Below are 16,108 nucleotides of genomic sequence, written 5' to 3' on the forward strand. Positions count from 1 at the left end.
CCTTAAGCTGTAGTAAAACTAAATTATCGTCAAGGCATCGCTTTCTCTCTCTCTCTGTGCGTGCAATAGCTGTCGACAAGAGCGCGACATGCGCCCCTCAACGACGCTTTGAAACTGCATCACATTTATACGTAATCATAAGCCTGCGTGGAAGAGACAAATTTATCAAGTTTCGTCATAACGATAATAAAGCGCGCACACAAGCGCACGTGCATTCACGCTGGTATCCCTACATACGCCCGTACGTACACGCACATGAACAAAATGAGCCTGTACGTTCATACGCGTTAGTATATGTTTGCTTGTTTAAGCGTGGATGCCTGTGCTTGCGTGCGTTTGTTTAAGCGGCTAAGTATATCGAAGATCGTAAAATTCGCGTTTTGCCATTTTTTGCACTTGAATCATTTAGTCGATGCGAGCGAATCAAGCTTGTGAATGTAGGTAAAAGGTAAAAAAGAGAAGAAAACGCAAGCGAAACGAAATAAAAGCGAAAAGGAAAAATGAGCTGGCGATAAGAGCGAAACAATGAGAAGGTGGACGACGCGGTGGAGTGCTGCCGCGAACAATCGAGTTGATCATTGGCCTGCATCCGAAGATCAGCTCCGAAGATGTTGCCGGCCACTAGAGCTCCTGAGTGATTATTTCCACGGGTGTTGGGTCGCGCTAGTTGATAGGATAGTAGTTGGGTGGGTGGTCAGTCTGTATCGACCGGGAGCTTTCGTCGCGAAACAAGGTCGCGAGGAAACGCGCGGCAGCCTTAACTCCAACTCGTCGTTCCTCTTTACTTCAATGGAAGATAGACCGGCCAACTCAGCTGGCGCAATGTCAGCCAAATAAGGTATAAAACAAATCAGTCATACCTTAATATATCGAAGTCCTGGTTGTATAAATTTATCCTGTCTGTTCTCGAATCCCACGCAGCTGCATCATGATTCTCCGCAGCTCGTGTCATCTTCATGAGACGTCACGAATGTCTGCATAATTATGTGTGCAAGCACGCGGGTGGATGCTTTTAATAGACATTATCAGTTCCATTTTTCCAGGCCCAAAACATATTTATAATTCCCATAATGCTTTATTTTAATAATATTTGTAGACTTTGTAAAAGATTAAAGACTTTGTTGATGAAAATGATGGCATAATGCTTCTGTTAGAAACAGAAATATTAAAGAAAAAAAAACTTGAATACGTAATGATATGCGGAGACTTTTAAGACGTTTACGAGTATTTCGCCAGCGTCTAGAAACCGGAAAACCAGACGTGATTGCTTTGTATTATTCTTTCTCTCTCTCTCTCTCTCTCTCTCTCTTTCTCTTTCATTTATTTCTTTCTCTCTTTCTCTCTCACTTTAATAGTAGCTGTCTATATTATAATAATTTAAAGATATATTATACTCAAAGAATGTAAATTTCTTCATAATTAGATAGCTAATTAGCATTACAAAAATATTTTATAATATCTCCTGAATTATTAGTAAGGTGACAAAAAGTTATTCAAAGATGATATAAATAAAAATATTTAAAAATGTTTTTCTCTCATTGTTTAGTTTTATGTTTTAATCAGAGAGTTCGTACAAAGCTTATTCATTAGAAAATTAAAAAATAATAATTATTATTCATTTAATTATAATAATTAACTACTGTTGGTAAGTATAAATTTACTACTAAATTAAACACAGAAATTGTACATTACTATATATTCAATGATGGTTAAGAAAATGTAAAATTTTTAATCGCTTACAGTACTATAGTTCGATATTTTACTTAATCTGTATTGTAATAAATATTATCGCAAATGTTTAGAATACATATTATACGATATAATATATGATAAAAATTACTAAATAAACTTTAGTAAATAATAAATAGTCAGCATCAACAAAGATTGCAGAAAAAAGTCGTATAAATACGTATTCACTAACCTTTGCACATACGATCGATCGTGCAGGAAGTCACTAGCCGGATTAGTTATCCAGCACTCTGCGTTGTAGCCACAAACGAATTTTGCACTTTATAAGTGTATGTGTATGCACTTTTACCTCTTCCTTCTTCCTCGCCTTCCACAAACCATGTCATTCTATCTTTTCGCTGTCTCTCTTTCTCTCTCTCTTTCATTCCCGCTCTACTGAAATTTATTTCATCGTGAAACATATAAAAAATCTATATTGTATATTTTTCTACTCGCCAATAATAATATATTTTATTTAAATTTATTTATTATGAAATTTTAGCGTAAAAATTTCGTAAGTTTGGAAAAGAAATAAAATTATAATGTTCAGTCATATTATCTTACTTTTATGGTTAACGTATTAATCATTTTACTAAAATTAATAATAACATTTAGAATATTAAACACTTAAAAATCTGATCTAATTTTTTATTATTTAAAGTTAGGGACCGTTAATATTACAATTAAGTATATGCCTTTAACCTTCAAATATGAATAAAGTTTTTAATTAAGCAAATTAAATTATAAAAATAAATTAAAAGTAAATTATTAGTTAATTATTTACAATATTATCATTAATTTTCTAATCGCGTATGTATTACCGTATAAAAAAATTTTAAATTAAAGCATAAATAACTGCTTTAAACTTTTTAATAGCATAATATTACTATCTACACGGTGAAAATATATAAAAATGTGTGTGAAAGTATTGATAATAAAAAAATACAATATATGAAAATTAGTATTAGGATTTGAAGAAACTATTTGAGAAAAATATTTTACAAAAGAATTTGAAAATAACTTCATTTCATTAATAATACAAAAATTAACATATTTCTTAAGTTTAAATTAACCTTTCTAATGAATGCAAATCCGATTTTAATTACAATAAGGAAAGACATAGTAAAATCTGATTATATATTTTTATATTAAGATAGATTTTAATTTTAATTTCAGACATGCAAAGCTAGCTTAAGCAAACTTCTATCTACATTCTTACTCCTCATATTATTTTATATTAGTTCGCTTACATAATGATCCCATTCGTTTAGTCGCATATTATTAAGAATATTTTTATTTAGCGCAAAGGTACAATCGATAATGCAACTCATAGGTCTGTTCAGTTTTTGCACGTCATACATTCTACGCCAACTGGCAAAAGAAAGACCACTACATACACTACAGTAGAATAAAGCATTAGACACGTCTTTATATATATATATATATATATATTCCTTCGTGGACATATAATTATTGGTATATATCTACGTCACGAGTCTATTAGTGCTATTCATATATTTAATACACCTACGCTTGTTCTAATCGTGTAATATGCTGTAGGTAAGTTTATGATATTTCAACCTATATTGATTAAGTTACAAAAAAATACAAGTAATTATAATTCAGTGTTGAATTACTTTAGAATAGCTGTTTATAATTAATTTTTTCTTTTATGAAAATAATGCAGTAAAACATCTATCTCAAGGTCATATTTTTATTTTATTAAATAATTATTAATTTAATTAAATAATTTTTTTTTTAATTTATATTTTATTATTATCTGAACATATATAATATTTTATTTATAATATTTGACAAATTCAACAATTATACTGTTATGATCCGCAGTAACGATTAATTAATTATTTTTATTATTATTACTAGTTTTGATACATTGATTATAATACGATACAAAGCACAATTCTAATTTCAAAAACATCTTTAGAAAAATAATCTTAAACTAGCTATATTCTTTCATTAATTTTTACTTACATTTTTTCTAAAATAAAGATACTTTAAATTTGAATTTTGTCGTTAACACATTTCTATTCATTTAATGTATTAAATGTAATTTTTCTTCTGCAATAATTCTTTTGACTTATACTTAGTAAATTTAAAAAAAAAAATTTCGTAAATATCAATTATCACAGAATTGGGACATAAAAATTACTCGAAAATTGTTTAATTTTTAAAAAAATTTATCTTTAAAACATAAAGATTTAAAAGCGCGTGAATGAGAGAAATAAAATTAAAAATTCCTAAAAATTATGCATATAAACTGAAATAATTGGATACTAACGTCTATATGTTCTGTTTATTATTAAGATGGTATTTTTACTTACTTTTTTCATATGATTTTGTATTTATTTATATCTATACACTGACAAACACGTATACATTTTTCTCTATAAAATAACCGAAATTCAAAAATTTTCTAAATTCTAAATAAAATCGCTATATATATATATGAGAAATAATTTTATATATAATATAAATAATTTATAGAGATAAATTATAGGATTCTCAACCAATAAATAATAATGGAAAAATTTTGATACCATAATTATTCTTATTTCTTCTTAATTGAAAAATTTGCTAAAAACTTTTTCAACATAATTTTCAAAAACATTTGGAATCATTGATTAAAGTAAGGAAACATTCTCGCATGTAAACAGACGTAACAGATCAATAAAGGCTACATAATACAGTAAACATAAATTAAATTCTGTTGAATTCTGCATGCATCATATTTTCACTCTATGAAATCGTAAGAGAACAATACTTGTTTGAAAATTCATTCAAAATTGATTTAACATTTATTAAAACTATTTTTATATTGTATATAATTAAAAAAAAATTTTAATCATTCAACATTTACCAATAAACAGTTTTATAAAAAAAAAAATTATAAATAAAATGCATATTTAAATTATATGAGTTAATGATTAATAACTCACCTATAAGCAGTAGATATTCCTTTTTTTAACATGAATTACAATTATAAATATGAGATAATAAACTGGACAATACATACTTCTGCAAATATAATTTTGCAAATATTCTCTCAAAAATTACAATTATATACATGAGGTAATAGATTGTAAGATATATTTTTGCAAATATTTTCACAAAGGCAGATATTTTCACAAACACAACTTTTAATTATGTCATTTTAAATATGTATTATGTACTTATATTTACTTATAAAAATATACTTCAATATTACAAGATAATATAGATTGTCTAGATATATATAAATGTACAGAAGTAAATTTCAATGTGCCAAGTCTAGGAATCAGGAATAGCGTATACCATTTGTTATCTCTAGAACTTTCAACTTTCATTTCCTAACTTTATAAATTTCATAACGATATAAATATAAATATAAATAATGTATATAAAATAAAGATGAAGTCAAATTCTTAAGCATTCGTTCATATTTAATTATTTTGAACATTGAGTGCAGTTTTTATAAGCCGTTTAAAATAGAAATTTCGATTTACTCGATTTTAAATAACTTATGTTAGATGAGTAGACTAAAGTTGGAGCATTCCGAATTTATAATGCCACATAATATCTGATATTTAAGCTAAAATTTTCAAAACAACACTTTATAATATATCTTCTTCACCTACTTAGAAAGTTCTATTTTTATTATCATTGACGTAATATTGTCAATGTTATTGTCATTTATATTTTGCAAAATATCATTAATATCTTTTACATAATCGTAAATAATTGAAAGCCTTGAAAACATGTCATTATAGATAACTTATATTTGCAATTAATATGTTAGTTTGGTGAAAAAAAATATAACAAATATTATTAAGAAGAAATCATTTATTATCAACTATATAAAAATTTGTTGTCACCGTTGCAATTTTTCATTCTATATTATTTAACACCTTAAATATGCAACGAAAAGTCGGGAGTATTGAATGGTGAAAGACGCTGCGTGCGCCCTCTAGGCATAACGTACCGCTTTCGAATTGTCGGCCATTAATTTTACGTCAATTTAATGCGATTATCCGTAGATGAGTCGAGGTGACTAAAATTGATAACTAAAAGCTTATACATAATTGGAATGAATTGCCGCTCGAAATAACGATCAAACGAACTTTATGCTTTGTGAATAACTCGAATGTATTTTTACATTTCGCATTATCTTATTTATATTAATGGCGATATTAATGCAACTACCCAATTTGTCAACATACGTTCGACCAGTCGGAATAAAAATGACCAGTGATTATCTAAGTATAAAAGAAATACTCGGAAAACTTTCACATACCACTAAAAACCTGGTCACATTTCCGTGGAAATTTATCAGCGCTACCTTTTCCTACCAACTTTTATTTATGTATGGGCTTGTTCCGACCGAATACGAAAGCCACTCGATTCGTCTTTTAGTTGCTTCTTTTTATCGTTCTTTGAAACTTTTAAGAGCCTTTTTTCAACATTCCAACCATATTTTATACTTAAACTTTGTTTTATATTACGATCGATATAATAATCTATCACTGTGATAGAAGAACATTTGTGTCTATATTTTATTAACATGGTAGATACATATGCACTGATCTGCAGTGAATTCAAATGATACATAATCCAGTAAAAATAGCAAACCCTGTCATTCATATAATATAATACCGAAAAATGGATGCATATAAGTTTTATACGCAACGATATAATCAAATTCTTAATAAATATTCCTTTCAAAATTCTGCAATGTTTAATACGTTTAATTTTACAGAATAATAATAAATATCATACTATAAATAGAATGCTTTAATTGTATTGTCTGTAAATATATTGTCTTAATTTTATTCGATCAATAAGCTAATCTTATTTGTCTGATCTTAATTTACGAATTATTTTACAGTTACACAGAATGAATAATAAATAAATATACGCGAATCATTACATTATTATTTTATACATATCTCAATTAATTTAAACTTTTATATAAATTCATATAAATACTATTATTCTGTAAAAATAAATAATTCGTAAATAAGTAAATTCGTAGAATTGATCAATCTTTTCTATACGCACTCATTATTTATTTATTTTCTGAAAAAATAATTTACTGATAATACAAACTACTGTAGATATTTTATTTGAGTGGAAATTCAAATATATTGAAGTTTTATTTTATGTAAAAATGTAATCTGATATATTTTTTATATTTAAAAACATTTTTAATTTATATTATATATATTATTAAAGCATCCATAATTCAAAAGTATTTATGATGGTGTGATATGATATGATATGACATATGATAAAATGACTTGTTGAATATGTTATATTTATTGTTATTATTTCACTTTAAAAATAGTTTATCTGGAATATTGCACATTTATTATTTAGTCACAAAATTAATTTATTTTATAATTTTAAACAATTTTTTCATAAATTCTATTGTATGGTTTATTTTTATTGATTTTTTAGTATTTATTTATTTATAGACAATTTATAAGATGGGTTGCTTTTTTAATTTAAAATCGCAAAACACGTTAAGTTTATAGTATTGATAGTATATTTAGATATTGCAGAGTTTGTACGAAACCTTTCAGTATCATTTACAACAGAAGTTTTGAGCGCATGAGTTTCTTATTTTGAAAGTACAGTAAAATCTTCGTTTCGTACAGTAAAATTAATCGTTTGTCCTGTTTACTTTGATGCTGTATTTAAATTGGAGATAGATTACAATGACTTTAAATTATTTCAGACTTTTTCTTGGCTGCAATCTGCAATCTTTTTCTGGCAATCTTTATCTTGACAGAGGTTTAAGAGATGCTCTTCGTTGTATGATAAATTGTAAATCTTTTCTTCATAAACATGAATTCAATATGATATATTTTAGAATTTCTAGAATTATAGATTTTTTTATTTATAATCGTCCAAATGTTTTTATATCGACTATTTTTACAAGTTGTACAATAATATTTTACAAAATATTTTCTATAATAGTTTCTAGAAATAGTTTATAATAAATTAATGTATTAAAAGTATTAATTTAATTCAATAAATATTGATGAAAGTATATCGATACACTAATTTTAAAACTATTTGAAAATGATTATAAAAATAATTAAAGAAATTCTTCTATTGTATAATTCTATTATGTTCTATTATAAAAATATACATTTATTCTCTTAAGATCTAAATTAATATTTATTAAACAATTTTATTTCGTTCTTAAGATAAAAGTAATTATTTTATAACAAATAGTACTAATACAAATAATCATATAATAATACTACATTCAGGATAAAAAATATATGTAAAATTTTAAATTTCAAGATATTTCAATGGATATAATTCTTTATAATGTTTATATGAATAGATTTGTAAAAAAATCTTTGATTATGTTAGGAAATTATTATTTTATTTTTTATTTTCAATTAAATAATGTACATTTCCATGAAATAATTCTTATTTAAGGTGAGTAAAGCAAATACATACAAATTTAATTTTAATTTATAGTCACAAGTATTTTATAAATTATGATTTCGAATTATGGATGTACTATAATAGGTGAAAATATTGATAAAATTATTTTAAATTTAACTATACTTCTTTAAAATAAAGGTTAACATTTATGAAGTATTATAATAAATACCGATTTGTTGTAAAGATTATTAACAAACAGTTTAAAAATCATAAAAATCATCAATATTTATATGTTATAATATAATTCTAAAATTAGTTATAGCTATTTATATCTATACAATATTATTAAATATGTTTACATTAGAAAATTCAAAATACATTTATTCACAAAATACCAGTATCAATTGCTATTCGGTAATGACATTATAGAAAATATTTATGATTATATATCAGAGTAATTACGTAATTTTAAAAAACGAAAGTAAAGACAAAACAAGGCATTATACAATTATTTTAAAAATATCATGTAAAAATTGTAACAACGTAATCTAATAAAATCAAGGAAAACTATAAGAGAAATAAAAGTAGAATAACTAAAATTAATTCTTAGTACATTACATCGATAGTGTAATCACAAAGCCAAATCGGTTTCATTGATATCTTTGAATTTTCTTGGAATTTTCTTCACTACAGTTTGCATATTTATCTCTCCTACTTTCATAGTTTATTTATTTGATTACCAGTACTATTGCAATACTGTAAATATACACCTTCAGTAGTTGCAATAAAGTAATATCAAAATTCTAATTGCAGAAAATTTAGTTCAATCAACCAAATGTTGAGTATATTTTTTATTTTATAAATTTAAAAAGAATAGTATTAATAGTAAAAAGAATAGTATTAATAGTAAAAAGATAGTATAACATATTGTATCGAATGAGTATTCTATATCCAATACATAATTAGTATTTATTTTCTAAACTAAAGCATATTAAAATTGCAATTTTTATTTTGATAATTTAAAAATCAGTTTTAAAAATAAATAAATCTAATCGGATTATCGTATTTCGTTTAATAACTAAAAATATTTCAATATCATTGATTATTAGGAACAGTATGTTTGATTTATTTTGAACATTTTTTTATTTTATTATGTTATTATTTTTAAAGTTTGTCGAATGATGGTTCTACATATCATAATACAGAATTATCAATAATTCAAAATTAATTCACTTAAAATAGCATTCTATAAATTTCATACATCTTTGCACGGCATGAAAGCATCGTATGTCTAAAATATATTATTTTAAAAAATTGAATAAAATTTGTTTTAATATCTTTTGAAAACATAACTATAAAATAAATATTTTGAAGGATTTACCTTTTGCTTAAAAATATCCATTGATTATAAATTTATTATTGTACTAATAGCATTAAAGTAAAGATAATAAATTATATTAACAAATCAGTATGACTAAAATTCTAAAGAAGAATTTGTCCGCGTCATGATAATTTGAGCCTTGTGGCAATTAAGCAAGACATTTCAGTTTAAACAGACGTTATTTTGCTAAATCAGCAAGTTAAGAAAATTAATAGTCGTACTTATTATTAAAGTAATAATTCGTTTCAATTTTTCTTATTATAAGCATATTGATTATCTTAAAATTATTTTCAAAAATACTTTTACGAAATATGAATATAATAATTTTATGCTATCAATTTTTTTAAATTTAGTACCAAATAATCATTTAAATATAATATAATGAAATAAAAATAAGCATATTTTTATATATAAGTATAATTAATAATTTATGTTAAGGAAATGTTTATAATCTATGTATACAATATAATAAATTTTTTTGTAATATAAAGAAAATATTTAATAAATAAAATAATTTAAATTATTTTATAATTTGTAATATTTCATAATTTTTTAATATACAAATTCTTGATTATTATAATAACGTAAAGCAATAGCAGACAGTTAAATAATAAAAGTAACAATTAGTGAAAATTAAAGTGTCAATATATTGCTTTTTAATTTACGCCTAATATTTAAGTGTTGATTAAAATATTTTTAATTATTTATATATATATATATATATATATATATATATAATTGAAAATAGCTTGATATAAACGATCGCAAATTTTTCATAATGATATTTGACTAGATTTTGGTAAATTGAAGTAAATTAATTTTATTGAAATAAAATCAATAAAATCTTAATATTTTCTTTCTTACATCGTTCATTTTAATAAATCGAAAGATTAAAATTTTTCTATCAATATTTGTATACTCAAAATTATATAATAGTTTTTCTTAGCGAGAAACCTATATTTTACACATTTATGGTCATCCTATCCTGAACGATGTGATACGTCCTACATCAATGTGGTAAAACAAGTTTCGCTTCTCCGGCAAAAATTCCTACGACCTTCAGAATAGCAAAGCGATTTTTTCATTTCCGGAGTAAGGTATGTTAGTATTCAAAATGCTTTTGAAAGCGTAGGCGATCAAGTTAGAGGCCAAGTGAAATAATAAAGAAAAAAATGAACTGCTCGATACGAAGCAAATTAAACTTTTTTTAATCCTCTATGATGTATTAATTTTTTATTCCTTTTTTTAATAGTTTAATTTAGAATTCGAAATATAAATTCTCAAAAAATCTTATAGAATATAGATAGCATTAAAATTATATACAAAACAGTTTTCTTTATTTTACGATTACATTATTTTCTAAATTTACTGACTACAATGTTGTTGTGATAATGATATTCTTGAAACTATATGTATTTTGGACAAATAGAAAAACTTATGTTATTATATATTTATATGATTTTATCATATAACTTATGTTATTCAGCACAGTGATTATTGTAATATAACGAGGAGACTTTAGTCTCACTTTGCTTTAAAATAAAAACTTATGAAAATTATAAAAAATGATAGGTAATTGTTGTCAGTAAGAAATTATATAAAAAAATAATAATGACGCTGACGACAGTGACAACAATGATAATGATAATGATCATGAAATGACATTTTATTGATTAAAAAATAGAATACAAAAGTGAAATATTATAATACAATAAATATATAACAAATAGAATTTAAAAACAATATATTATAATATAATAAATCAAATTATTTTTTTTAACAATAAATTTATTATACGACTGAATTATCATTATTGTTAAAAAAAATAATTTCCTCAAGTTTTCTTATTATGACGCAATACTCAAAATTATGTATTTCATGACGATATTTCTATCGAAAATCATATAATAATGAATTTAATAAAACATTACCCATTTAATGAATTAATTTAACTGATTCACATTAGCCTAGTTGTAATACCTTTTTAATGTAAATTGAACGTTTTCATATGACAAATTATCCAGTACATTAAAAATGTAATGTGTCTTACAACATCAAATACAGCGGTCAAAAAAGTGAATTGCAAACGAAATTGTAAGCATGACCTGCTCGTGGAAGATGGCATTATCAGGATATGCACTTGCGAATGGGCGGATCCGCGAAGTTAGGTTAGGTTCGCAATCCGTGTGGGTGTTGGCGACGAAGGCATACGGAAAGTCGAGAAAACAGACCGATATCCAAACCCACAACGGCCGCTCGTACAGCTGAGTTTAAATAAGACGGATGTATTTTATTTATTCGGCGGGATGACTGATCGGCGAAGAAGAAAAGTGATGCGGTCATATGGGATGCGTGACAAATTCAAACAAATGGATGAGGATACGGAAGGACGATACTGAAAAAAAAAGAGTCGACTACCTGTACATAATGTTTAGCTGCCCAAGAGACCGCGGGGGAAGTGGGGCCCATCAATATAAATTTAACGATATGTTCAGCTTGTATTAATGATGCTAGATATACTTTTATATAATCAAATTCAAATTTCATATGACCAAAGGTTTTATTATTGTTTTTTTTTTTGACATAAAATTTCATAACGATTTCAACTTTTCGTGCGCACTTCAAGTCATTAATCGTATAAAAGTACTGTTAAGTGGCTTTCAAATGTTTCACATGTACAATAAAGTAGTTCCATTATATTCGCTGCAATAAAATTTTTCATTTTGACCTAAGACTAATATTTTAAATTAGACTAATAAATAAAGGGAGAAAACTAGTTTTCGTTCCTTCAGATTTAACATCTAAAAGTCTTTAATTTTCATTCATTGAAATGCACATTTTTAAATATTCACAAACCTTGAAAATCATGTTATAACTAAAAGCTAACAAAGTTCATTAATGTTTGGAAATATTTTATCGGTTACAGTCAATTAATTACTCTCGAATAAATCTATATCAATGAGCATTGAATAATGTTCGATAAATGTATAAATATTATAGTTAAACGTCGTTTAATTAAATCTATTAATAAAAATAAAACATTTTATGAATATAAATAATTATGATAAATTCGATAATAGAATTAGCTTAAAATATTTATTATATCGAACAAAGTTAGAATAATTTATCTTGAGTAGTAAAAACACATTTCAATAAAATTATAATATTTCACCCCCCTAACTTTGATAAACTTTTAATAAGCGTGTCAAAAGCTTTGTTAAAAGTCCATAATGAGCATACTTTAATATAATTTGATTAAATTTGATAAAGTTTCATATAATTTTATAAAGTTTCATAAAATTCATAAAATATAGTAATTTTATGTAGGGATGATAAAAGATTAAATACTATTATAGCAATAGAATAGTCATTTAATCTTGACATTTTAATCTAGATATAGATTTTAGAATATTTAATTCCTCTGACTCGTTACAAAAAACTATTATGCACCATATACATTTTATCCTAAAATATGGATTTATAGTATTAAATTATTATTGTGTTATATATTCAGTTTATAGTAAGATTTCGTATTAAATCAAATTTAAAAAATTTTTAATAACATTTATTGATTTTTATAAAATTATTTAAGTTAGTTTTTTGTATAGTACATATATTATATTTGTATTCTAAATCTTTTATATTATAATGAAAGATAATCGAACGATTAACTAAAAAGAAGAAAAAAAATTTTAAAAAAGAAAACGTCAAACAAAAATTATATATATAGTAGAGACATATATTACAGTAGAATCGCTTCAATTATAATTTTTATTACCAAATTATATTAACATAATATTATATTCGTATAAATATAAATATAAAGAGAAAACAATTAAATTTAAATTATTCTAAAAAATTGCGTTCAAATTAAAAAACACTTTCTTGATAATATTATTTTGAAAAATAGAACGATAAGTCGTTTTGACTGGAATGTCCAAAAATTTGTAAATACTTTATCCATCTTTGCACAAATGTAAATAAATATATGTATTAAGACATGTAAAAGAAAAGAGAGAACAGTGAAAATGTATAAAAGAGAGAGATAAAATTGATAAAGAATAATTGTGAAAGGTTGGGGAGTGCGACCAAGTTTAGAGCCATGTTAGTTTAAAGTAGTTATTCTTCGCCTTGAACAAATTTATTAAATGAAACTTGGTATTTCTTTTAACGCTTAAGATATATTTTCAATTTTAAGAGATAAAAAAGAGAGAAAACTTATTAGAAGTAATTAAGAATAAATTGATATCATTGAAAGCTAGTTTTAGTTATTTTCTACTATATTCATAATATTCCATATCCATGCGTAATAACGATAATTTAATAGGAAATTAATAATTACTCATTTACTTGTACATGATTAATTTGGCAATAGACTCATAGGGTAATTGAAAAAATGATTTGTCGGTAGTGAGTAGACAATTGAACTTCAAGGAAATTTGTGTATCTTAGTGTTTGAATGATAAAAGGATTTAAAATGTCTACCACATGTACACAATTTATTCTATTAATCCATGCTTAAACTTTTTGAGATTAAAGCGAAAAGTTGGGTGACGCTGTCCACAAGAAATGAAAAGAAAATTCGTTAGTGGCGAGAAGTATCTGGCAATTAGTAAACTCACAGTGTAAGGCTTTTACTCATTTGCGATACAATTTTTCTATTTTGCGAGCTTACGCGTATATGCCAGTGTACACACACGCGCATAGAAATGTGTGTGAGTGAAATTGATAAAAATACCGCATCCCGGAAGCGGTAACCACAATAGCTACGGTTTACGACTACGGACAATTATCATCGACAACATGCCCGTGTTATATTTTCACTTTGTAGCTTTTCTACCATTATTAATCATGGGATGATTCTGCTTCGCATTCCTTGATATGTCCAATGTCCATTAATTGATAGAAGATTTCAGAATGCTAAGACTTTGTCACTGTGATTATGTTGATTAAAAAACATCCTGGTTCTTTAATTTCTTTAGTTATTTGCATATAATTTGCATTTATACCGTTAATGCAAACTCTTGTCACTGTTTTTATCGATGGATGAGCAATTAATGATTATGAAGAAACATGATTTTATGTACAAAGCAGCTGAAACATTAATTATTTATTGAAATAAATTACCCAGTGCATTTAATCAAAGTTTCGAATATTATTATTATCATTAAATCATTAGTATATTTAATGTGCCTGGTTTTCATAAATTAATAATACAGTGCATATTTATTTTACGCAAATGAACTTGAATTTTCAAATAATTTATTTTTCCCTTAATTCACGTTACATGCAATGTTTAATTATTCACAAATAGTAAGAGATTTATTATGAATTATCATTTTACCATTTCTACAATGTTTTATTTATTACGTTTGCCTTTGTATATCTACCAATGAATAATAGCTGTCATCCGAATACTTTACATAAAATACAAATAATACTAAAACATACATTTTAATTGAGCGTTGAATTCACGCGCGCTTGCAAGCACACGCATACGCGTAGGCATCGACGAATACTACGGACGCTTCCAAATGCGAAAGGACTCAATTTTAGTTCCTTGTTTTATTTCATTGGTTCTCAGAAATTTTCTTCCTTTATTGTTCCAAATGTCTCGACATTGCCAATCCTGTTACCACTGTCGATGTTTTTCTTCAAAATTAATATTTCCTTCAAATTTCAGTCTTTTTTTAAATTCAGAGGACTGATCTTAAATTTTATAAAATTTAGAATATATTGTGTTTTGTGCTTTACAAGCTTTGTGAATTCATAGATTAAGAGATTAGGACATTATAGGTTTTAGTCAAAGTTTATTATTCATTAATACATTAATCTACAAGAAACCATAAAATCTTCAAACTTTGAAAATAAATTGTGGTTGTAGATTTGTTTCCTCAATTATATTGATTTATACATGTACGTTTGTATTATTTGCAATACATTTTTCATAAAATATATTATCACAACATAGTATATATATATATATATATATATATAAATTAATAAAATAAGTACCTGGTTATCTCATAATTTTCAATTATATTTGTCATGAAAATTTATTAAAATTATAATATACTGTATTCATAAAATGATGTAACTTTAAAAACTTTAAAAGATCAGTGACACAAATATCTTCTACATTGTTCCGTATTCTTATTTGCAAATTGTTTATTTTTATTGAAAGAGTTTTTAAAAAGTTTAAACACGTACAGACTATGGTCTGCACAGTACTTGTCAGACAAATAATTAATTATCAATGCGATAATGAATGCCACCACTTTCCACAATAAAAATGTGTTTATATTAAGTTATGTTAAGATTAAAAAGCAATGTAAATTTTTATAATCAATGTAAGTTATGAAGAATCATTATGTCTTAAATTATTATTTTCAATTGTAAAATACATCAACCTATGCTATTTGCAATATGAAATAATGACGAGCAAATTAGTTTCTAGAGCCAAATTTATTTCCAATATATTACATTACTGCTACAATGTAATTTTATCTCTATTTTCAATAATAGTAATCGACAAAGCGATTACAATTTGAAGAAAAAGAAATAACGTTTCTCAATAAAGGAAGATAACATTTTTATGTA

The 16,108-nt window shown here is 24.9% G+C and overlaps 1 protein-coding gene across 1 annotated transcript in view; it reads left to right on the top strand.

The window, feature by feature from the left end:
- Positions 1-308: 308 nt before the first annotated feature.
- LOC105360960 (sex determination protein fruitless) overlaps positions 309-16,108 on the top strand; it is an 82,261-nt gene continuing 66,461 nt past the window's right edge. Inside the window, exon 1 of the mRNA XM_011498033.1 lies at positions 309-838. The gene's annotated coding sequence lies outside the window, so the exon portion shown is untranslated. The remainder of the gene's footprint in view (positions 839-16,108) is intronic.

Source organism: Ceratosolen solmsi, unplaced genomic scaffold (genome assembly GCF_000503995.2).
Source record: "Ceratosolen solmsi marchali unplaced genomic scaffold, CerSol_1.0 scaffold10, whole genome shotgun sequence".
Taxonomy (NCBI): Eukaryota; Metazoa; Arthropoda; class Insecta; order Hymenoptera; family Agaonidae; genus Ceratosolen; species Ceratosolen solmsi.